A 23,344-nucleotide genomic window follows, 5' to 3' on the forward strand; every position below is an offset into this window, starting at 1 on the left:
TCTTCCCTAGAGTCTGGGATGCTGCAAATATTGTTATTTGGGAATGATTACTCACTAGAGGAGAGCAGGCCTAGATTCTTATTGATTGTGACATTTGGATGACATTTCTCCTATTGTCTGCTCTTTCTAATGTGAGGGGTCAGAAATGCGGGACTGACCAGTATTCACAAGTAGCCATTTTATTAAATAATAATGGTATAATAAACGCCTCGCTTTCCCTAACCTTACAAGGATTTCCCTACCTGTCAAACTGACTAAAGGAAAACACTCAAATATCAAAAGGTATCTGTCCCTCACACTAATGGATACAACAACATAATATAGGTATCAAATGGCTGTTCAAACTCAACAAAATAACAGTTGTATGTCGGATTCAATGGTTGAGCTCACTTGAGACTTCTTCTGCATTGACTTGCTTGCAGGTGATCCGTGGCCAGTCCTCTGCTTGGAGCAGGTGTCGCACAGGTAGGGGTGAGACTCTACGGACACCACCATGCCTAACTGGCAACTACCCAGGCCGGGTGACCTCTGGAGTTGAAAGCCAATAAACAGGCAAAAACCACCCAAAAAGGGGCAGTGGGCCCTGTATCAGTTGTTGCGGATCGGCAGAAGGTGTAACCAGGGCTTAATCTCTGTGTAGATGTGGAAATGTAGAACAGCTTGCTAAGAAATGGGCAATCCAAAAATCCCCAGGAATATGAACTAGGAGTGATTCCAATAAGAGGCAAAATGTGGAAACAAGTAGTCAAGGCAGAGGTAGAACATAGCCAGAACAAGGGTCGAAGGCATAGTGGAGGAGTGGGACAAAAGTACGATGAAAGACACTAGAGCAATGACAAACATAGAATAAACACAGAGACACTGAGTGAGGCAATACTTATACCTAGCATTGAGACGCAATGTCCTCTTGGTGATTGCGAGCAGTGTTTATGTGATGAGTGGTGCAATTCAAACTCTTTCTCCCCCGCAAGCACACTCTCCTCACCTGAGCTGTCTGAGTTGTCGGTCTCTTGTAGACGTTGTCGTGCAAGGTAGTCTCTTCCCTTCTTATGATGAATGTTCTTGTCACGGAGGGAAGCCACAGTGACCGCTGGATAACAGCTGTCCCGTGACTCCCTTTCCGTAGCCAAGCCAGAAATCAGGGAAAAACCCAAAAGGGAAAAAACCCTGCGGAGTAGTGTAGACTCTTCTAATCCGGATGACAGGATGATCGCTGATGAAAGCAATGGAGCGAGGCGGATAGCAGAGTAGAAGATGTCCAACCGTCTAAACCATGTAGTAGTAGAATCAGAGGAGACGGAGGCTCCTTGTGGCAGATTGAAGAGATGACACTGGTTCCAGGAAGAGGAGAAAGGTATGCAGCAAGCACAGCTCAGAGGAGCACTGCAGAAAGAGAGTACGGGAAGGATTCCCGAAATCAGAAGAGAGAGAGAGAGAAACGGAATAAAGCACACCGGAGTACCGCCCTGAGCAGCGGTAGGAAAATAGAAGCAAGGAGTAGCGTTCCGAGGAACGAAACAGGAACACAGGTGAACAGGAAAACCCTCTGGTGGATCCGAAAGGTGGACGGCAGAGGATCGGAGCGAGGAAACCCGGAAACAGGAAGCGTCCAAAATGGGTTGCAATGCAGCGTCTTCCAGGAGGCGGGGAGTTTAAATACTTCCAGCAGCGCTGCGTCACGTAACTGGGGCTGGTAACAAGAACACAGAGAAAGGACTAAAATACCCTACCTCTGTGTCTCCAGCTCCAACGCGGAGACAGCCACCAATTACGGCTATGGCCGTGACGGCGGATGACAGTTTATCCTGCGAAAGCCAGAAAAAGAATTTGGCGTCCGCGTGCTGCTGAAAAGACTATAGCTCACCGGACGCTTCCAGAGCAGGAGGGCGCCATTTTGGAGGAAATAATTGCGCCGGATAAACGTGGCGTCATTCTCCACTCCACAAATCTTTCACTTGGCACTTGGATTTCCTTATTGCTAAACAAGCTTTATCACACTTCAAAAATGATTGCCCAAATTTCCACAAGCTCTTGCTTAATAAACCAAAAGGAATGTGTCTTCACACTTCTAGTCAGTATTCAATATAACTTCTCTTCTTTGAAGAACAACCACTTTGCCATTTCTTCTACATAAACAATAATGTTTTGGCAGGATGGTTTTACAACAGTTCATCGTAATAGATTAGTGGACTTGCCACTTTCTTTCCACCACAACCTTCCACCACACTGCAGTACTTCAATTGTATTCTTCCTGGTCCAATAACCTGCCAGGACTAACAACTAATAGTCCCTTTACTGGTATACACGCCTGTCAGGATAACATTCCTACCACTACTACAAGTACTCTGTGTTGAGGCATGCTTCAAACTTTGGAAAAAGTCCTTGCTTTGACTTTCAACAACAACATTGGGGTTAACAATTTCTTCCATAAGAGTTCAATACACATTGACGTTGTTTGTTCCACTGATTTGTTTGCCACATGCAATGCAGGTTATGTTCCTCTCACCCTTGATGACTTGTACAAAGAGGGCACCTCTCCTGCCACCTTTGGGTTTCTTCTACAACATCAGTTAGCTGCTGGTAATGTCTCTTGTTCAGGTTTCCCCTTTAGGAAAGCTGTATCCCCTTTTATTTATAAATACCTTTCTTTGACTTAGGCAATGCTGAATATTATCTTTCCCTTCAACAAATTTCCCTCTTTGCAGATTACTTGGGAAACTGTATCCTCTTTTATTTGTAATGGCCTTGCTTTAGCTTAGGCAATGCTGGTTGTTATTTTCCCTGTCAGGTAATCTCTCTTTTTGTAGATTACATTCATCTTGTTCAAATATTGCTCCTTCTTTACTTTGGTAATGTTGGTTACAATATTTCTCCACTCGCTTTCTCTCAATATGAGTGTAATGCCAAGAATGCTTTCATTCATTAGTTCGGTATTCAAAAGGGTTGATGGCAGCCAGCGGTCTATTTGGGTGCACCCCAGGGTTACCTAATTAAGGCCACTCACTGGTCTTTCCCTGCGCTTCACTTTGGCCTGCTGCTGCTTGAACTTCTTCTCTCATCAGGTCCTGGGCGTCTGACAGCTCTGGTCACACTCCCGTTGCCCACACCTTTCCGAGAAGGGAGCCCGTCTTGCTCCTGGCATACTCGGGTGAACTCCAACCACCGGCGTAGGACGCTAGACCAAGAGAGCTTCTTTCTCCTACAGGACAGCTAGTAACAGTGCTGCTTGTCCTCTGCATTTCAGAGACCCCACTTCTAGAACTCTCTCGGCACAGTGTCCAGCTGCAAATGCTGCGCGGCTCCAGCATCATCTTTTTTTCTGCTTCTGCTGATCCCACTGCTGCTGTCTAGTGACTTGCACCTGAAGGGGCTTCACATATTTAAAATAGCCATGCTCAGGTGTGGGTCATTAGAACCACTAGACTGCACATTTCATTTCTGCACCTCTGAGCCCATACTCCTTGTCTCAGTACCTAGAGCATTATGGGACTTGAAGTCCCTAATGTTCTGATTCATTTTAACCTTATCTGATTCACTTTGTTTTAAAGATTTATTGAACATATCTTTAGGGGAGGCTTTCAAAGGAATTAATGGTTGCTCCTTAGTTATAATTGCACCTTAGTGTGGAATTATAAAGCTATCAGAAGTAGTGATATTGATTCTCTAATCCGTACATATATCCTTCCCAGGTTGACCATAAGGGTTTTCACTATTGACAATTTGGGTAACTCTGGGAAGGGAAGCCTTACTATGACAACAAGCCATTACGTATTTTGGTATTATTGAAACCTCACCCTCTGAAGAAGATTAATACTGCGTCTCTCCTAACGGAGTCATCCGATTCCCTTTGTGGCCTTCTCCTCCCATGTGATCCACCCAGCTGATACCACCCCCAGGTTTAGGATCAGGTAGCGGCTGCCTTTCCCTGGCCACCTGGGAGGAGACTTTAGGCTAGGATTCTGTGAGGACTCTGTATCATCACACTAACGACTTCTATTCCTGATCTTATCACATTACCAATATCCAAATAGCCCAATCCCCTAATGTCTGATTAACAACATCTGTTGTGTTCCTTGAGCAAACGTCTTAGTTTGAGGGCACTGTCTAGTGATTCAAGAACGTGTCTAACAATGCTAACATTGTTTTAAAACCCAATATTCACCTCTTAACAAGATTTCTATTTTGTTAAATGTAAAATAAGAAACATCTGATTCAAGCATCAGTTATTAAATTCACAGAATAATAATTAGAAAACGTTGTACAAATTGTATGTGTGCAACATTAAACATTATGCTTATTAATGTAATAGTAAACACTGTTTACCATCCACTCTTCATTTTAAGCAGGCTTTGAACTTTGAGTTTAAATGATTGAAATGCTTTCTATTAATAATACAAGGTCAGAACTATATTCTCTGCTGAAATAGTATTCGGTCACATAACAGTTTACATTGGTGTTCTGGACATGGAAGAGGCGTGGTAGGTATTTTTGCTGCTACAATGTGGATCTGAGAGTCAAAAATCTGAATATGGCAAATTTGTCGGGTCATTCACTCGTTTACTTTTGGCTGAGGTTTTGGGTCTGTTTCTGTCATGCCTGCGCCATGGGCGCATCCATTTCCGCTCATTTTAGACTATATGTTTATCATTTATTTACAAGAGACTCTTGGATCCATCTATATTTACTTTGGGAACTTTATTTCCCATTTGCGAAACTTTGCTGCTTAATTATTATTTCCAACAAACTACGCATACCATAATGCACCTGGCTACAAGCATCGATTCCTGGCTGTTCCTATTGGTTATCAATAGAACTACACCCCCCAGAAGCCCTAGAGACTTGCCCTGCTTCCACCAGCCCAGGAACAGAAAGGGAGGTGGCCGATTGCCTGCAGGTGTGCTTAGCCAGGTGCAACCAATTAGCCTGCCTCTGTGCTGGGCTAGGCAGTATAAAGGCTGCTGCCTGCAGTGGCTCAGCCTCTTGCATCTGAGAGTCCTTCCTCCACCTTTTGCATCTTCCTTCGGATCTTGTATGCTGCTTACCTTCACTCCTGCTTGGACCCTGCCTTGTTGCCTGCTCCACCCTGCTGCCTCCAGCCATAGCCTTCCAGGCTCCCTGCCTCACAGCCCTGCTCCTCTGGGCTCTCCACACTGCAGCTGATCTCGCTCTGCTGCCTTCCAGTCTCCGCCCTTGCCCTTCCGGGCTCTCCACATTGGAGCGGATCACGCTCTGCTGCCTTCCAGCCTTCGCCCTTGCCCTGCCGGGCTCTCCACATTGCAGCGGATCACGCTCTGCTGCCTTCCAGCCTTCGCCCTTGCCCTGCCGGGCTCTCCACATTGCAGCGGATCACGCTCTGCTGCCTTCCAGCCTTCACCCTTGTCCTACCGGGCTTTCCACATTGCAGCCGATCACGCTCTGCTGCCTTCCAGCCTCTGCCCTTGTCCTACTGGGCTCTCCACATTGCAGCCGATCACGCTCTGCTGCCTTCCAGCCTTCGCCCTTGTCCTACCGGGCTCTCCACATTGCAGCCGATCACGCTCTGCTGCCTTCCAGCCTCCGCCCTTGTCCTACCGGGCGTTCCACATTGCAGCCGATCACGCTCTGCTGCCTTCCAGCCTCCGCCCTTGTCCTACCGGGCTCTCCACATTGCAGCCGATCACGCTCTGCTGCCTTCCAGCCTCCGCCCTTGTCCTACCGGGCTCTCCACATTGCAGCCGATCACGCTCTGCTGCCTTCCAGCCTCCACCCTTGTCCTACCGGGCTCTCCACATTGCAGCCGATCACACTCTGCTGCCTTCCAGCCTCCGCCCTTGCCCTGCGGACCCTCTACATTGCAGCTGATCACGCTCTGCTGCTTTCCTTCTTCAGCCCTTGTCCTCTGGGCTCCCTGCCCTGTAGCCTACCTCTCTCTGGCTACCTACAGCCCTTGTCCTCTGGGCCTTCCTACTTTGCAGCTTATCACGCTCCGCTGCCTATTATCTACCTTTTCCGCTGGGTTCTCGGCCTAGCAGCTCTCTACATTCCTCTGCTACCTTCTACGTTCAGCGGCCCTGTCCCTCAGGGTTCACTCCTTACTGCCCGGTCCTTTCGGGATCCTTGCCGTGCAGTCTGCTTTACTCTGCTGTCCTAAGCCCTTTTTCCTCTGGGCGTTCTACCTTACAGTCCTACTCCTGTGGGCTTACTCATTGCTTTCCTGCTCCTCTAAGCTCTCAACCTTGTTCCTTACTGTCCTCTGCTATCCTATCCTGTTACACGACTTTCCTTTCATTTCCTTCTGCTAGTTTGCTATCACCTCCTTTACTGGATTTGTCTGTAGTATCTTCTCTTGTACTGTTTGTAGACCCTTTTGTACAGAGCTTGTCTGTTGGTTCCCATCAGTCAACCTCTGCCCCTTCCCTTGTCCTGTTTCTACATTACAGACACCCAGAGCTGCTGTTCCAAGTCATGAGCAATCAGCGTGGGCCTCTGTTATAGCAAACTGTGCAGAAGGCTAGAGTATTTCCAAGGTTCGTGGAATACACTTTTCCTATATCTGCATACACCCCAAGAGGGTATTCATTCTGTATCTTTTCCCTTGCTACTCTTGCTTACTCTTCGTTCTCTTTCCTTTCCGCTGTGTGTGTTCTTATCTGTCCACTTTATTTGGCACAACCACCCAAACCCTTTCTGGGTGTCCTGTGCCACTCTTAATAGAGTGCCACTCCTGACAGAATGCAAGAGCCAAACATTTTTTGTTCCATAGGCCGGAAAGGCACACACAGAACAAAGATGCTTTCCTTTCGGGTTAAGAAACCTTTGCATAAACCTATGGTTTCCCTAAAGACAGCCAACAAGAACCTTAGTCTAAAGGACAGTCTCGCCTCAGTAAACAAAGATTTACAAGCACGGTACTATACTCACTGGCTAGCTGACCCTTCTTCCATGTACAATTATTATGACATTTGCGACTATGACCCGCAGTCCTTATCTGTTGCAGAGCTACAGCAAGATAATGAGTTCTTACAGATCTTGTTAAACCAAACAGTGAAAAACACTCCTGCGTCTTCTGACAAGCCTTCTAACACCGCAACAGCCAAGGATGTAGCACTCATTGTGGGAGACTCTAAACCAGAATACGCTGTTGCCAGAGTGATATGCGCAAGATCAGCTTGGCAAGCTCCCCAGAATGCTGGAAACCCTTATTTGACAGGACAAGGCAGTCATTATCCTGAGGTTTGTGCATCTGGTCCTGGGTACAAAAGACCTATACTAACTATCGGTTGTCTTAATGCTTCCACAGTATCTACTAACCACAATAACCCTAAGGTCAGTCTTCCCAGTGCTACAACCAAATTTTCTGCCACACCAGCTTCTGAAGCTTTAGATCAAACTAATGATACTTACCTGCTACACGAACAACTCCTACGCCTTAAAAGAAAGACCGAAGACCTCTATGATGACTTTGTTTATTTGCATTATAAGAATCTTATGAAGGGACACAAGCCACCAGACCATCTGACACTATGTCCAACACCTGACATCTTATCTTTAGAGATCGACATGATAAGGCCTGGAATTGCCATACAGAAAAGTATACAGACTTATACCAAGCAGATGGAAGACCTAAATATAGCATATGTATCCCTTCTAAAGACTGACACAGCTCTTTCACCTTCCAGCCACAGAAACTCAGGTTGTTGTACTGACAGAAAAGAATTAACTCCACCGGTGGGTCAAATCACGCACACAACCATTACACCGCAAAACAAGGGTGGTCTTCTGATTGGAAATCCCTCTGAGTCAAAGGATGGTTCCGCCCTCACCCTTGCCAATTGTCCAGTACTCACACTTACAACCTCTTCTGAAATGACAATGGCAGCTGAAGAGACTGGCGCAGTTCACACCGAGCATGCTGAGTTGGCAAGCGGGGCTTGCGAAAGTGTGGCTGTGCTATCAGACAACACTCTTGAGCAATCAACATCTTCAGTTTCTTCGATACCCCCTGAATCGCCAGTGGTTGTGGTACCCGATCTACCAGTAGTTGCAACACCTGAACTATCTGTAGCTGCTACAGCACCCGAACTTCCAACTGCAATTAATGATCTTCCTGCTGCTGTGATTCCTAAACTCCCTGCCACATTTGAGACTCCTCAAGTCTCTGCTGCAAATCTTGAGGTTGCTATAGCTACTGTGATTCCTGAAGCTACTGCTAATTCTGATGCTCCCGATGCCCAGATTTCTACTTCCTTCGTGGCTGTGCTCGCTGCAGCAAAATCCTCTGCTACACAACCTGATCCCTCAGCACCTTCTCTTCCTGATCCTACATCCGCCATGCTAACTGTTGCAAGGTCAGCGAAGGGTTTTCCTGTTAAGACTACTGCTCCAGTTGTTCCTGCTGGTGTATCTATAGCACTAAGACTGCCAGACTCTACTCTACCAGTCTCAGGTGCGTTCCAGCCCGCTGGCTCTCTCATGACATCCACACACCCAGTTGCTACCGCCTTGATACTCTCTACAGCCATTCAAGATCTCACTGCTGCTGTTACCTCTGAACTGTCTACTAATCATGGGAAAAACGCCGCTGTGACTCCTAAACTCTCTGCGGCTAACCCTAACGTTGTCATTGCTGCTCCGGATGTCTTGGAAAGCCTTCCTAAAGCTACCAACTCTGCTGTACCTATGGCTCCACTTTCCAGCACCATATTGTTGCCTGTCAAAGCAAAATCTATCATGGAGTCTGCAGCAGTTTTTCGCAGTCTCTCTCTTCATGCACACACAGTTGGGGTCTGTGGTCCAAAGACTTCGTCTATTCTGAATTCTACATCAAAAGTTCAGAACTTTGGTACTATCTCCGTCATTCAAGACTTTCACCTTGCAACCCGTTTCTGGTGCTTCATGATGTGCCTTTTTGGAGTAAGACTCTTGTACGGTGTGACAGACATTCTTCCTATAGGTCGGTCTTCAGGGAGCCTGGAGAGGGGCATGCTGTCATGCCTGCGCCATGGGCGCATCCATTTCCGCTCATTTTGGACTATATGTTTATCATTTATTTACAAGAGACTCTTGGATCCATCTATATTTACTTTGGGAACTTTATTTCCCATTTGCGAATCTTTGCTGCTTAATTATTATTTCCAACAAACTACGCATACCATAATGCACCTGGCTACAAGCATCGATTCCTGGCTGTTCCTATTGGTTATCAATGGAACTACACCCCCCAGAAGCCCTAGAGACTTGCCCTGCTTCCACCAGCCCAGGAACAGAAAGGGAGGTGGCCGATTGCCTGCAGGTGTGCTTAGCCAGGTGCAACCAATTAGCCTGCCTCTGTGCTGGGCTAGGCAGTATAAAGGCTGCTGCCTGCAGTGGCTCAGCCTCTTGCATCTGAGAGTCCTTCCTCCACCTTTTGCATCTTCCTTCGGATCTTGTATGCTGCTTACCTTCACTCCTGCTTGGACCCTGCCTTGTTGCCTGCTCCACCCTGCAGCCTCCAGCCATAGCCTTCCAGGCTCCCTGCCTCACAGCCCTGCTCCTCTGGGCTCTCCACACTGCAGCTGATCTCGCTCTGCTGCCTTCCAGTCTCCGCCCTTGCCCTTCCGGGCTCTCCACATTGCAGCGGATCACGCTCTACTGCCTTCCAGCCTTCGCCCTTGCCCTGCCGGGCTCTCCATATTGCAGCGGATCACGCTCTGCTGCCTTCCAGCCTTCGCCCTTGCCCTGCCGGGCTCTCCACATTGCAGCGGATCATGCTCTGCTGCCTTCCAGCCTTCGCCCTTGTCCTACCGGGCTTTCCACATTGCAGCCGATCACGCTCTGCTGCCTTCCAGCCTTCGCCCTTGTCCTACCGGGCTCTCCACATTGCAGCCGATCACGCTCTGCTGCCTTCCAGCCTCTGCCCATGTCCTACCGGGCGTTCCACATTGCAGCCGATCACGCTCTGCTGCCTTCCAGCCTCCGCCCTTGTCCTACCGGGCTCTCCACATTGCAGCCGATCACGCTCTGCTGCCTTCCAGCCTCCGCCCTTGTCCTACCGGGCTCTCCACATTGCAGCCGATCACACTCTGCTGCCTTCCAGCCTCCGCCCTTGCCCTGCGGACCCTCTACATTGCAGCTGATCATGCTCTGCTGCTTTCCTTCCTCAGCCCTTGTCCTCTGGGCTCCCTGCCCTGTAGCCTACCTCACTCCGGCTGCCTTAGCCCTTGTCCTCTGGGGCTCCCTGCTCTGCAGCCTACCTCTCTCTGGCTACCTACAGCCCTTGTCCTCTGGGCCTTCCTACTTTGCAGCTTATCACGCTCCGCTGCCTACTATCTACCTTTTCCGCTGGGTTCTCGGCCTAGCAGCTCTCTGCAGTCCTCTGCTACCTTCTACGTTCAGCGGCCCTGTCCCTCAGGGTTCACTCCTTACTGCCCGGTCCTTTCGGGATCCTTGCCGTGCAGTCTGCTTTACTCTGCTGTCCTAAGCCCTTTTTCCTCTGGGCGTTCTACCTTACAGTCCTACTCCTGTGGGCTTACTCATTGCTTTCCTGCTCCTCTAAGCTCTCAACCTTGTTCCTTACTGTCCTCTGCTATCCTATCCTGTTACACGACTTTCCTTTCATTTCCTTCTGCTAGTTTGCTATCACCTCCTTTACTGGATTTGTCTGTAGTATCTTCTCTTGTACTGTTTGTAGACCCTTTTGTACAGAGCTTGTCTGTTGGTTCCCATCAGTCAACCTCTGCCCCTTCCCTTGTCCTGTTTCTACATTACAGACACCCAGAGCTGCTGTTCCAAGTCATGAGCAATCAGCGTGGGCCTCTGTTATAGCAAACTGTGCAGAAGGCTAGAGTATTTCCAAGGTTCGTGGAATACTCTTTTCCTATATCTGCATACACCCCAAGAGGGTATTAATTCTGTATCTTTTCCCTTGCTACTCTTGCTTACTCTTCGTTCTCTTTCCTTTCCGCTGTGTGTGTTCTTATCTGTCCACTTTATTTGGCACAACCACCCAAACCCTTTCTGGGTGTCCTGTGCCACTCTTAATAGAGTGCCACTCCTGACAGTTTCATATAGTTATAAGGTGTTTATGAGGTGACTGGGATGGGCAGGGTTTTGTATAGTAATCAAGCAATGTGTTGGCCTTTTTCTATCTAGTTGCCAACTAGATGAGTGAGCTTTTGATTCAGGATGTTCATGGGGAGCCCTTTTAAGGAGCGGTACAGTCTTCTGAGGGGATTAAGATACAAAATGGGTTGTTCAAGCCAGTGGTGCTGCTGTTAGGCATGAGATGTTGGAGGGTGTTGTGATGACTAGTTTGAGTATGTTCACTTTAGTGTGGGCTGGTTCTTTTATAAGTGGTTGATGTAAAGTGCATTAAGGATTTGAGGAGTTGTTTTCTGATGTTGTTAGTGAGCATTGCTGGTAGTTCGAAATTTATTTAGAAATTGTTAGGATGTTTGAAGGGTACTGCCATAAAGCCTGTGAACATATTGAGGATTATGGTTTTGTTGGATAAGGGATGTTTGCAGATGAAATGGAACGTGACTGTCTGCTGTATACTGAAGGAATTAGTATGTATTGTAATCACAGAAACCTAGATCTTTCTGCCTTGTCCCATTTTACTAAAGTGTTGCGAGAGTAGGAGGGGATTGCATCAGTGAGATCTGTAGAATGGAGGATGGCTGAGTGGGTGGTGTTGAGGATGAGTTTGCATGAGTGAATTGTGAGTGGATGCGAGGTTGTGATACTGTATGGGTTTTGTTCTACTTGAGAGAGAGAGTGGGAATCGTTTGCTGGGTGGGTGAGATCATGCACGTGGGGGTTTCCAGCCCTCATCAGGGTCCAATAGAACCAAGCAGTATGTTTTTCAAGGTAATGCCCCAAATAAACCAAATTGAAATGATCGAATGTTAAAATTTAATTTGCGCCTTTTCCCCAAACAAATAGGTGGGGGTGTGGTAAGGGAATACATTAAGGTAGGGAGGAAGTGGCGGGATGTGCAGGTTTTTTTTTCTTCTGCCTCTGTATTTTGGTATTATAACGTAGATCTGTTTTTCCTTCCCTGTGGATTCCTTGAAGAGGATGGCATAGGTTCATTTTTAAGAGGTGGAGGGCACATGACCTGGGTGAGCAGATGTCAACAGCCTAGCTGAAGAGGTCCTGCTATGGGAAGGTCATTTGCTTGAAGGAGGGTCACATGGCTTAGGAGTGCTGAGGCAGCTTTGATTTGGTGCAATAGAGTCCAGTGACCAAATGTGTGTATGTTCTCCTCAGAGCCCAATGTCTCTGTGAGCCAGAAGGTGGATGGGGCCGTTAAAGCAAGCATTGTTGTGGGGAGAGTGTGGAATAAAAGGGCAGAGCTTCCTCTGGAGCAGGGGTGTCACAATCCGGGCTAGCAGGGGTCTCATGATCAGCAACCCATCTTAACTATTCCAGCTTGGGGTGTGCCTTTTGCCCGAAGGTGGGTTTAGGTGGTCAGGGAATGATGGTAGTGGCTGGTGGAGGCTTTGCTTCTGTTCTGGAAGACCCAATTGTCATTAGTAGATTCCACTCAGAGAACCAAGTGTGTTTCGTTCTATTGGTGATGCATTCACTCTCTTGGAGAACTCTTGCAATATGCCATCAAATAATGCGCAGTCTCCCTTGTTCACTTGTTATCGAAGTGTGAATAAGAAGCCACTCTGATTTCTAAGGATCTGAATTATGACCTTCATTTTGCAAACTAGGTAGCTGGTTTGGGCTGTTTGAGATTGATGCTGGGAGGAGATGCACAATTGTGTTTTTCTTAATTTGAGTGGGAGCGCTGTTTATGATAAATCATTATGTTTGGGCGTCAATGTAGGTAAGGCATCATCTCCTTGGCCTCAGGTATGATTCAATCTCTTAGAATATTATAGTTTCTTGATGGAGAAAGAAGTTTAATTTACTTTAGTATAATTCACCCCACCCCTTTTCCTCCATACTTTTGAGACATGTTTTCCTACTGGGGCCAACCAAAGTCTTTTTTGCAGCATATTTATTGGTCCTTTTCTTTTTAAGTGAAGCAGGGTTCATGCATGGTTACGGCTGGCCTTGCTAAGCCCCACCACAGACTTTGCCCATGAGTCATTTTCTTCAAGTGGTAGGGACTGGACGCATGTGGCACTGCAGCTTTTTCTCCACCCCCCTTTGTCATTTGTTTTTTCCAATTAGCTTTGTATTTCTTTCTCTCTCTCTCTCTCTCTCTCTCTCTCTCTTTCTCTTTCTCTTTCTCTTTCTCTTTCTCTTTCTCTTTCCTCTCTCTTTCTCTCTTTCTCTCTTTCTCTCTTTCTCTCTCTCTCTCTTTCTCTCTCTCTCTCTCTCTCCCCCCCCCCCCCCGTTACGCCTGTCTGGTACCACTCAGTCTATGCTGGGCAAAAGGGATTTTCTTCTTGCGCTTCTTGCAACTGCCATTTTTCTGTTATTGACTCACATGTACTCTGCCTTCCTTAAGTGTCTCAGGCTCGATCATCTGTTGGACACATGCTTGTGGTGCATTGCCATCTCTGTAGGACACTTACCATATGACTCCAGAAGGCATTGTCACATTTCCTCAAATGAATCAATGAGTGGTTCAAGGTTAGTAATACAGGTGCCCCGGATTGGCGCCTCTTTCGGAGAGGTGTCAGTCCGAGGAGGTCCTACTGGGGGCAGATCCTTGCCCGAAAGATAAAGTGGTTAGTGAACACATTGAATACACCAGTGTGGCTTTGTCAGAGCCAGGAATGTAAGGAATCACCCAAAGGTTGTTGAGGGTCATGCTGAAGGAGAGAATATGCAAAGAACCAGTAGCAGTGGTATCCCTTGACACAGAAAAGGTCGTTGGCCATATTGGGTGTCGGTTCCTATTTTTGTACATGAGTTTCAGTGAGAGGCCCATTTGGCTTGATGAACATCAAACTCTGAAAGCCATTTGAGCAGATGAAGAATTATGAAGCATGATTGCCCCTTGTCACCATTAATGGTCATCACAGATATGGAACCACTTGCAGCCAAAATCCAGACTACAGCACATATTGAAGTGGTAGGCTTTAGAGATATACTGCAGAAGATCTGGCTCTATGCATACGACCTACCCCTGCTTGCCTGTATTGTGCAGTCATCCCTGAGGGCGGCCCTGATATTATATGAAGAGTTTTGGAAATGTGGTGATACAGAATAAACTAGACACAATTTGAGATTCTCCCTCTGTATGCGACATGTGATGGATAATGTTTGGAGTAGTTGAGCTTCACATGGTGCCATAAAAGTGGGAGATGTCTGGGAGTTTGGGTACACACAGATGTGGCTGGCCACATGAGACTAAATATGGACATTTTGCTGGATGAGCTCAAAATATTCATGGAGGTAGGGACAACAATCATATTATCCCTATAGGATCTGATTAACTTAATCAAGGTGGTATTGGCATCCAAAGTCAATTTCTTGCTCGTCTATGCAGCTTCCAGCTGTCCTGGGGAATATCCTTGGGCAGCCCAACATGATCATGTGATAACATTTGTGTGGGACAGCAAACCTGCAAGGTTCAGACTGAAAAAACAGCAGATACCCAGTCCCGAGATGGATTGGGCCTACAGAACATTGGGAAATACCACTTAGCATTTGCAGCCCACCACCTTGGGGGTTGGATTGTGGAAGATGACTTGGTTGAGTATTTGTGAGCTAAGGAGTAGGCGAAGGTGGAGGACCTGTTGTGACTGGTGGTGCTAGCGATGACCGCGTCCCCAGCACAGTGTGACAAAGACCCACTGACCAACTTCCTGGGATATTGCTGTGTGAAGGTCTGTTCACTGCGTGGCCTGGAACCTCACCAGTTCAAAGTGGCTTTGATCTGATCTAACCCAGCTTTCATACTGAAGGGCAAGAATTAATGTGGCCCAACTGGCTCCTGAACTGGATAAAACTAATTGGGCATCTCCAGGAAGATTGTCAAATGAATAATTTATCGAATTGAGGTGTAGGGACAGGCTGGTTGGATGCACCTATAGGGAGTACTACAAGCTTAAACTAGGGTTGAATCCCCTGAATCTGGACATTCGAGCCCATGGATCGACAGTGGCAGCAATGAAGAACATTAGCAATGCACCACATGGTTTCCTTAACATTCGTCTAATCTACATGATGCTGGTGGATGATGAATAAGGAGGAGGCTTGCTGGCGGCCTGGTCACTACACCTTGGAAGGGATGTGGCATATGGTGAGTTGCTTGTATGGTGTCTTTGTATGAAGACTCCTTCAAAGACATGAGTGTCCATTCTTCATTCTTGTCAATCTAAGCTGTGGCCTTGAGCTTATCAGGCACCAGATAAGATGTTTCAAAGAGGCCTATTAAACATGGACGCCTATTGATCCTGTAAACACAGAAGGACAAAATTGCTACACCTGTTATGGCACCGTGTGAGAGTATGAGATTTCTGAGACCAAGTGAAGTCAGACCTTACTGCGATCCTACTAGACAAGTGACGTCTGTGTTAAGGTACATGTGAAATAACAGAGAAAATGATTAAAATAGAATGGCTATACGAGGGGGTTCAAACACAATAGAAGCTACAACTGACAAAAAGCCAAGGAACCTAGGCCTCAAACAACAGGATATCCACAAATAAATGCATTGGTTACAAGTGGAAGACAAGGTGTGAATAAACATATTCATGCATGTTCAGACATAATAGATTGTATATTTTGAAAATATAATGTGGAAATCGATGCACAAAAATCCAGATAAAACACATAATGAATATATTTCAGAGCCTGTTTCGACCCAAGTACTTAGGTGTTGCTAAATGGGCAGAAAGTCATGAAAATGCCCAGCCTTCATCAGGACTATAAGAGATGGAAAAGGCAACATTTTCTGTCTGGTTGTAAGGATTGTGGCCTTCGAAAAGTGGGAGTTACGTCATCGATATGGAATTCCATTCGCAGGTTTTCTGTATCGAGTGTGTCATATGACTGATTGATCGGGTCTTTTTCTGTGCATGAGGGTATGCAGCAAAGACGGGACACTGCAATGACTTTTTACTGGTCTCTTACCATGACAGCGCGATGGTCAAATGCCACTTTATTTGCATTCAATTTGCTGTTAATAGTTGTAGCCATAAATGAGCCGAATTAATCGTGTGAACGAGTGCTGCAGTCGGGTCGTTGCTTACTGGGATTCTAGGCAATACCTTTCTGCATTATTACCCTGGGGACAGACAAGGCTTTGGACTACATGCCACAACGGGAAGGAATGATGTGGCAGAAGAGAGTGACCATGCTGGTTAGGAAACAGTTTATGCAGATCTGGAAGTCACCAGACTCTTCCACAGTAGAGACATTGTACACCAAGAACACACATTGGAGAGGGATGTTTTTAGAAGCCGATGCAAACTGAAGTAGTTTAGGGGAATCTGGACCGTCTTTGAGGAATTCCTTGCAAAGGAGGATCTGGTTAGACTCTATAATGACCACTCCCCACATGTCTGGGGCAGCTGTGGTTCAACCAATTGTTATGTTCCGAAAAACTGCTTGCTCTTTTTTGATAGGTTTGGGGTAACTATCTTACTGACATTAACTCTGTGATTAAATGTGGAAAAACCTGTTATACTTTTTTTAGGTGATCTATTAAATGAAATCTTTCGATAAAAAAAAGATGGCGGGAGTAGACGAGGAGCGTCTTGTCATGAAATGGCAGGCGTGGCATCAGTAGTATATTGGACACGTCTGGGGCATCATGTAGGTTTCTGCGTGGGGCTCTGTGTCCGACCCCTTGCATCAGCTGCTGTGTCACGTGATTAGTTGTTACTGTCATGAGTCATCTCTGTGTTTGGGGATTTTTCTGGCTTTACATGTTTTCAATTGCTCTACGCAATAGAATAAAAAAGACACCATTTGCAAAGATGTTGCAAAAGCATTTTCACTCACTCATCGGGTCGTCATTTGAGTGTTGAGTGATGAATGGTTCTGTGAAGGATTTTGGAAAGAGGCCCTTGTGCTAGAATGTGCCATGGTGTCTGTGGCTTAGCGCCACGTTGCAAAGCGTAGCCTTCCGAGTTAACTGCTATTTTTCACCCAATTCCTCCTTAAACCAAGAGGCTTAGATTTCCTTTCTACATGATATTTTCGTTATGGCTGTGATTTTTACTACTATTGCTGGCTAGCGTGGAATTAGCTTTTTCACGAGACATATGGCGCTGAGACAGTTTGAAACCACATGATTGCTTTTAACATTTCATGAAAAAAATCGCTGCTTTTCATTTTCTTCTTGTTGCCAAGATTGGATCAAAAGTGGTCTAAATCTTAAAATTCTTCATTTGTGGTGAGCTGGGGAGAGTGGAATGCCGTAGGAACTCAAGTGATCCGACCATTCATGGCTTCGAGCACTGCATGCATTGCATGAGGCATTCGGATTTAAAATACGATTACTTTCAAATGGGACATTGGCATTTTCAAAATTAAATATGCATGGTCTGCTTTGCGCACACTAACATTTGTTTTTATACATCTAATACACAGAAAAACACATGTGTAGCAGAATTTTAAAATCGAATAGTAGAGTTTGTGGCCACTTAGTTTCGTATCCCTCCAGGGGCACCTTCATCCTTTTGGCAATTAAACACAGGAAGTAGATAACTGCAGGTATCTGTCAGGTGGCCCTTCGATTCCAGTACCCATTGTCAATAGGTGCCTGCAACCGGCATACTTTTGTATAGGGGTCAGCGAATAGACATGAGTATAGGGTTTAATCCAGTGCTTTAAGTGGGCCGGGGCTTGCCCTCTCACCTCACACATAGCATCCACCAACCCACAAGACTAAGCCCTGCAGGACAATGCAGTAGCATGCATGACGAATCCCAGGGTATCGTCACTGCTTCCATAGGAGGAGCCCCTTCCCATGAGGCCAGGGAGTTGAGGCAGCTACCCGGTAGTCCCCCTGGGGGTGGTACTCAGTAGGTGGATTTCATGGGGGGGGAAGCAGCCTATGGGACCAGTGACGTCTATTGTGGGAGAATGCAGTATCTGCCTAAAACCTACACCTCTCCTTCACCCCCACTCTCTCCATTCCTACCCTCCTGTCCCATGTATTTCTATAAGACTCAAGGAGTAGAAAGGACTGAGACGAGGAAGAATAGCAGTAGCTATCATGAAGATCCAAAGCCAGTAACTGTGACAAAGAAGAGGTGCAGATCCGCAGGGATCACTCAGATAAACTTGCATGAACAGTCTAGTCTCCAGCTATACAGACCTTACTGGATGCTGATATAAAAATGGACAACAGACTCACCCATGTGTCAGTTCCTCCCTGGAGGAACCGAGAGCCTGGCAGATGCTCAGTGCAGAGAACAGCAGGGGGAATCAAGGACGCTAGAAGGTGAGAAGCCCAGTGTCCAGGGAACATGCCAAGAGAACCGAAAGGCTGGCTGGGGAGAGCACCAGCAGTGCGGCACTGCAGGACCGTGCAGTTTGTCTGGGAGAGACACGCCAAAACAGGGTTAAAAGCCACAGAGCCACTGCGACAAGCTGAGAAGAGCCCCAGAGGCACAGGGAAGCCTGCAACCGACCGGAGGGCTGCAGCAAAGACCCTGAAGGTATTTGGGTGGCTGAGCCTATGCTTGTGGGTCCCCAGAAGGTACAAGGAACCCTAAAATCAACATTGCCTGGAAAGTGGGGAAAAGAGGATAACCTCTATGGGAGATTAAGAGAAACATTATCAAGACACTATAATAAAGAGAATACAGTACAGGACCTTCACAAGAAAATTACATATCACATAACAAGTATACATAATCTTGTATGCACAACCCAGGGCTGTCGAATAAGAGAGGAGAAGGTGAAGAAAACTAAGAGTAATTCCTTCAAACGCAATCCTTGGCAGGAGAGAAAACCAAGACTGCATGTGAGATTAAGAGACCATGAAGAGAACTGTGAGAGTAATACAGATGAACACAGAACTTGGCAGGCGGGTAAACCAAGTCTGTGCTTGAGACTAAGAGACGAGGTAGAAAATGGAACCAGGTCAGCGGTCCAGCTGGGACCCACCCCAGTTTGGAAAAGCATCCAAACTCCTCTTCTTCAATGCGGTGCCTGGTAGAAGGGAACCAGTTCTGCCAACCATGGAAGGGAACCAGACCTACCAACCGGGGTCAGGGACCCACACCAGTTTTCAAGAGCATCCAAGCCACTCTTTTTGTCACAGTAGCTGGCAACAAAAGGGACCAGGTCTGCCATCCAGGGTCTGGGACCCCCAAAGATAGAGAAGAAGCCTGAGAAAGGTTGGTTGGGGAAGGGTAACATTTCCCCAACACCTGAGACTGGACTTTGAGAACTTTCAAAACCAAGAACTGCCTTTTTGTCCAGGGGACGGCGTCATTCCTTTGGACTAGGAAGATATACTTTTTTTAAAATGTAGTTTAGCAGAGTGTGAGGGACGGGGCTAGGATTCTGACATCGGACTGTAGACTCCTGCTTTTCACATCCTGATTGTGACATTAGCCATTTTGGTTGAGGAAGGGAAACCCTTCTGAGAGCAAGGGAAAGATTGTGTTTTTTTTCATTTTTTCACTTGAATTAATGTTTATACCAACCACAATGTTAAAATGTTCATATTTATAGGCTCACTTCTAATTATCGTCCACCGTGCTTATAGCACAACCATCGAGATAATCTTGTTTCCCTTATCTCACGAACCGCCGAACTCCAGTTTTGTCAAATAGCTATGCTACTCACTACTTTCACTACTTTTTACTAACCTTTGGCCACTATGTCACATTCAAGTTTTTTCAATGATTTACATTATAAGGAATTAACCATATAACACCTAATGTTATTGGTGATGGAACAAGAACTAAATACATGCATTTTCACAAATATAGTTTATGCCTCCAAATATAACACATTGAACACATTAATGCTTAATTTTGTTAATTTGCTCACCAATTTTAACCCATTTCATTCTCGACACGATTGTATATTGTATTAGTATAGATCAAATTCGATACTCCATTGGTCCCTCTCTACTTAGAATTTCACAGAAAATTACCCATTTCATGGTCTGAGTTCAAACTTCTCAATATAGTTCTATACTTACAAATCATGTTTGCTTCTAGTCTCTTAAGTGCATTCTCTCTGTTACCCCCTCTTGGGTTTTTATTTGCTATCTTTAGGCCTGTGAACCTGATTCCTGTTTTGTCTTCCATGTGATGGCACTCCTGCCAATGTACTGCTAGTGGTAATCTCATATCTATTTTTTGTAATGCATTCATATGTTCCCTGATTCTTATACGAAGCTCTTGTATTGTACTTCCTATGTAAACTAATTTACACACACAAATTATTCCATAAACCACATACTTTGTCTTACAGTTAATACCATCTATAATAATCAGTTCATCATTGATATTAATCCTCAAACTCTGACATTCATTCGTATAAGCACACATACTGCAATTTCCACATATATGGAAACCACTTAACTCTTGGTGTAACCATGTTTTAGTAATCTGAATTGGTTTTTAGAAAGGATGGGCACAATGTATTTCTCAATGTCAATGCTTTCGTATACACTATATTTGGTTTATTATCAATGTGTTCTATAAGTTCAAGGTCTAATGTTAAGATTTGCCAGTGTTTACCCATTAAACCATGAAATGTCCGACTCTCAGCTGAATATTGTGTTACCATTCTCACTTGTTGATTGATAGTCTTGTTTCTCTCTCTAGGTTTCAACAAATCTGTTCTTACCATCCTCTGGCTTTTCGTCCTAGCACTTGACAGAACCTCATCAGTATAACCCGTTTGCTTAAATCTAGCATCAAGAATGTTACATTCTATCTCAAACTCTTCCATTTATTTGCAATTTCTGCGCACTCTAATGTATTCCTCAGTTGGTATGTTCTTTAATACACGTGATTTGTGGCAACTGGAAGCTAATAGAACAGAGTTTACCTCAGTGGGTTCCCTAAATGTTCTCGAAAAGATCTTACTATCCTTAATGTATTATCTTACATCCAAAAACTCTATTTCATTCTGATGACTTTAACATGTGAATTGTATTCCACAATTATACAAATTTAGATATTTAACAAATTTGATTAAGTTGCTTTGGTTACCATGCCATATTAGTAATACATCATCTATGAATCTCATCCATAGACTGATCCTTGATGTGAATGGATGATCAGAATACACATATTTGTGTTCATAAAATGCCATGGACAAATTTGCCAGTGATGGAGCATAATTGGCTCCCATGGCCACCCCTCTCACCTGTCTGAACATGTTTCCATTGAATAAAAATAAATTATTCATTAAGGTAAAGTCTAACATTTCTTTCACCATCAAAATGTGAAGCAAATATGACGCAGATCTTTGAGCATATGTAAAGTCAATTATCTTCAAAGCTAATTGATGTTCATTCGATGTATACAGTGCTTTCACATCAGGAATCATAAAATAGAAGTCTTCTTCCCACTCAAAGTTGTCTAATAACTGTAATAAACGCATAGTATCTCTTAGATATGCTAGTATTTTGGGAACTTCTTTAGCTATGATGGCATCAATGTATTTGGAATATTTCTCAGCTAACCACCCGATTCCACTCACTATCGGTCTTCTTTCCGGTATTCCTTCAAATTGTTTATGTACTTTTGGCAAGAAGTATACTGTCGGTAATCTTGGATTGTTTACTGTTCGATATTGTTTATCATCTTCAGTTAGTAAACCAGTGCTCATCCATCTCCTCGCTAATTCATCTGCCTCCCTTTTAATTCCTTTGATGGAAGTGGTACAGAGTTTGTTATAACATCCCGGTGTAGTCAAATGTGTGTTAGCCATTGTTAAATAGTCTTCCATATTCATCACCACAATATTGCCGCCTTTATCAGCTTGTTTGATTAAAATTTCTGTCTCTTTCTTAAGCATATTTAGGGCTTGTCTCTCACTTTTTGTCATATTGTCATATCCCATTCTTTTTTTGTTAGTACTGTCTATTAATTTATGTATATCACGAGTAACAGCCTTCTCTAATAAGTCTCTAAGTTTCTCAGATCCGAAACATGGAGTAATTTAGATTTATCTTTCATTTCTTTGTTTGTCAAGTGCTTCGGATTAATAATCAAATCCTGCAAAATATCTGTATTGTCAATAATAGTCTCATCTCCTTCTAAAGACATTAATAGTTGGTTATTAGTGATATATGAGACTGTTAAGTCGCTATCTGGTCCCACTGTACATGTCCCATCTTTTGTCAATGTTTTATTGTGAAAGAATGTTTTTAACTTTAATTGTCTTGTAAATTTGAAAAGGTCTATTTGTGCATTAATCCAGTCATTACTGACTGTTGGAGCAAATGACATTGCTTTATTCAAAGGTGTTATACCAGACTCACTCAATTGCTTGGGATACAAATTCAGAAACAAATTCACTGTCATTGGTTCTGTTATTTCTGGGTCCATTTAATGCACATTAAAATCAAAACAAACATTACTAATTTAGACCAATAGTCTCTGTGCAAAATTGCATTACAGTGCTACACAAATTCCATAAAGTGCAAGAGCTAGCAAAGGATCCTCCAAACATCTGTAGTGCTTTGTATGGCAGATTGTTGTTGGGTATATGTGTTAAGATGGACCAGGTAAAGCACGCATGGGAAATGCACCTAGATCAGACTATTGACGATGAGGCATGGGATAGAGTATTGATATTTGTTAACAGGTGTCTCTAGGAATGTTAGACGCAGGTTAGTGCAGTTAAATGCCCTGGATAGGATATATATGATGCTGCATGGATTGGTGAGATTCAACAAACAGGTGCCTTCTAATTGTCTGTGTTGTGGAACCAATTTGGTGGACCTTTTGTATATGCTTTGGAGACGCCAGGTAATTTAAGGTTTTTGGGGGCTGATTAGGCAGACATTAGAGAAGGCTGGAGTTACCAGTTTCAATTGGACCCCTGAGGAATGCCTCCTAGTTATATACCCTCGTCCAAAAAAGGCTAAGCATGTGGTGAAGTGATTGAACCTGGCCTGCATATTTGCTAAGCGGAAGATAGTCATGTCATGGAAAAAGAAAACCGGGCTTTGGTGGGAAGATATGAAGAGGTGGTCCGAGGCTGAATCTGCTGAGTGGTATAGAGCTGTAAAGAGAGGATTTTGCAAAACCACAGATAATATGGAAGCTTGGAATAACGTTATTCAAGTGTTGTTTTGCCCCTCAGATGATAGACACCCTTGAATGCACTGAAATGTTCAATGTGAGGACTGTAATTATTATTTGTATCTATGTAACAGGTGAAACGAAGTAGACATTGGTGGAGGAGCCGTCCTGATAAAAGCAATCGAGTTGATTGTTATATCGGATGCAGTCATTTAATTCTGTTAGGAGATGCCCATATATAT

At 44.9% G+C, this 23,344-nt stretch overlaps 1 protein-coding gene across 1 annotated transcript in view; it reads left to right on the forward strand.

Annotated features, from left to right (window-relative positions):
- FTO (FTO alpha-ketoglutarate dependent dioxygenase) overlaps positions 1-23,344 on the forward strand; it is a 2,588,464-nt gene that overhangs the window by 2,144,541 nt on the left and 420,579 nt on the right. The gene's annotated exons all lie outside the window — the stretch shown is intronic.

This window comes from Ambystoma mexicanum, chromosome 1q (genome assembly GCF_040938575.1).
Source record: "Ambystoma mexicanum isolate Mex_15411 chromosome 1q, UKY_AmexF1_1, whole genome shotgun sequence".
NCBI lineage: Eukaryota > Metazoa > Chordata > Amphibia > Caudata > Ambystomatidae > Ambystoma > Ambystoma mexicanum.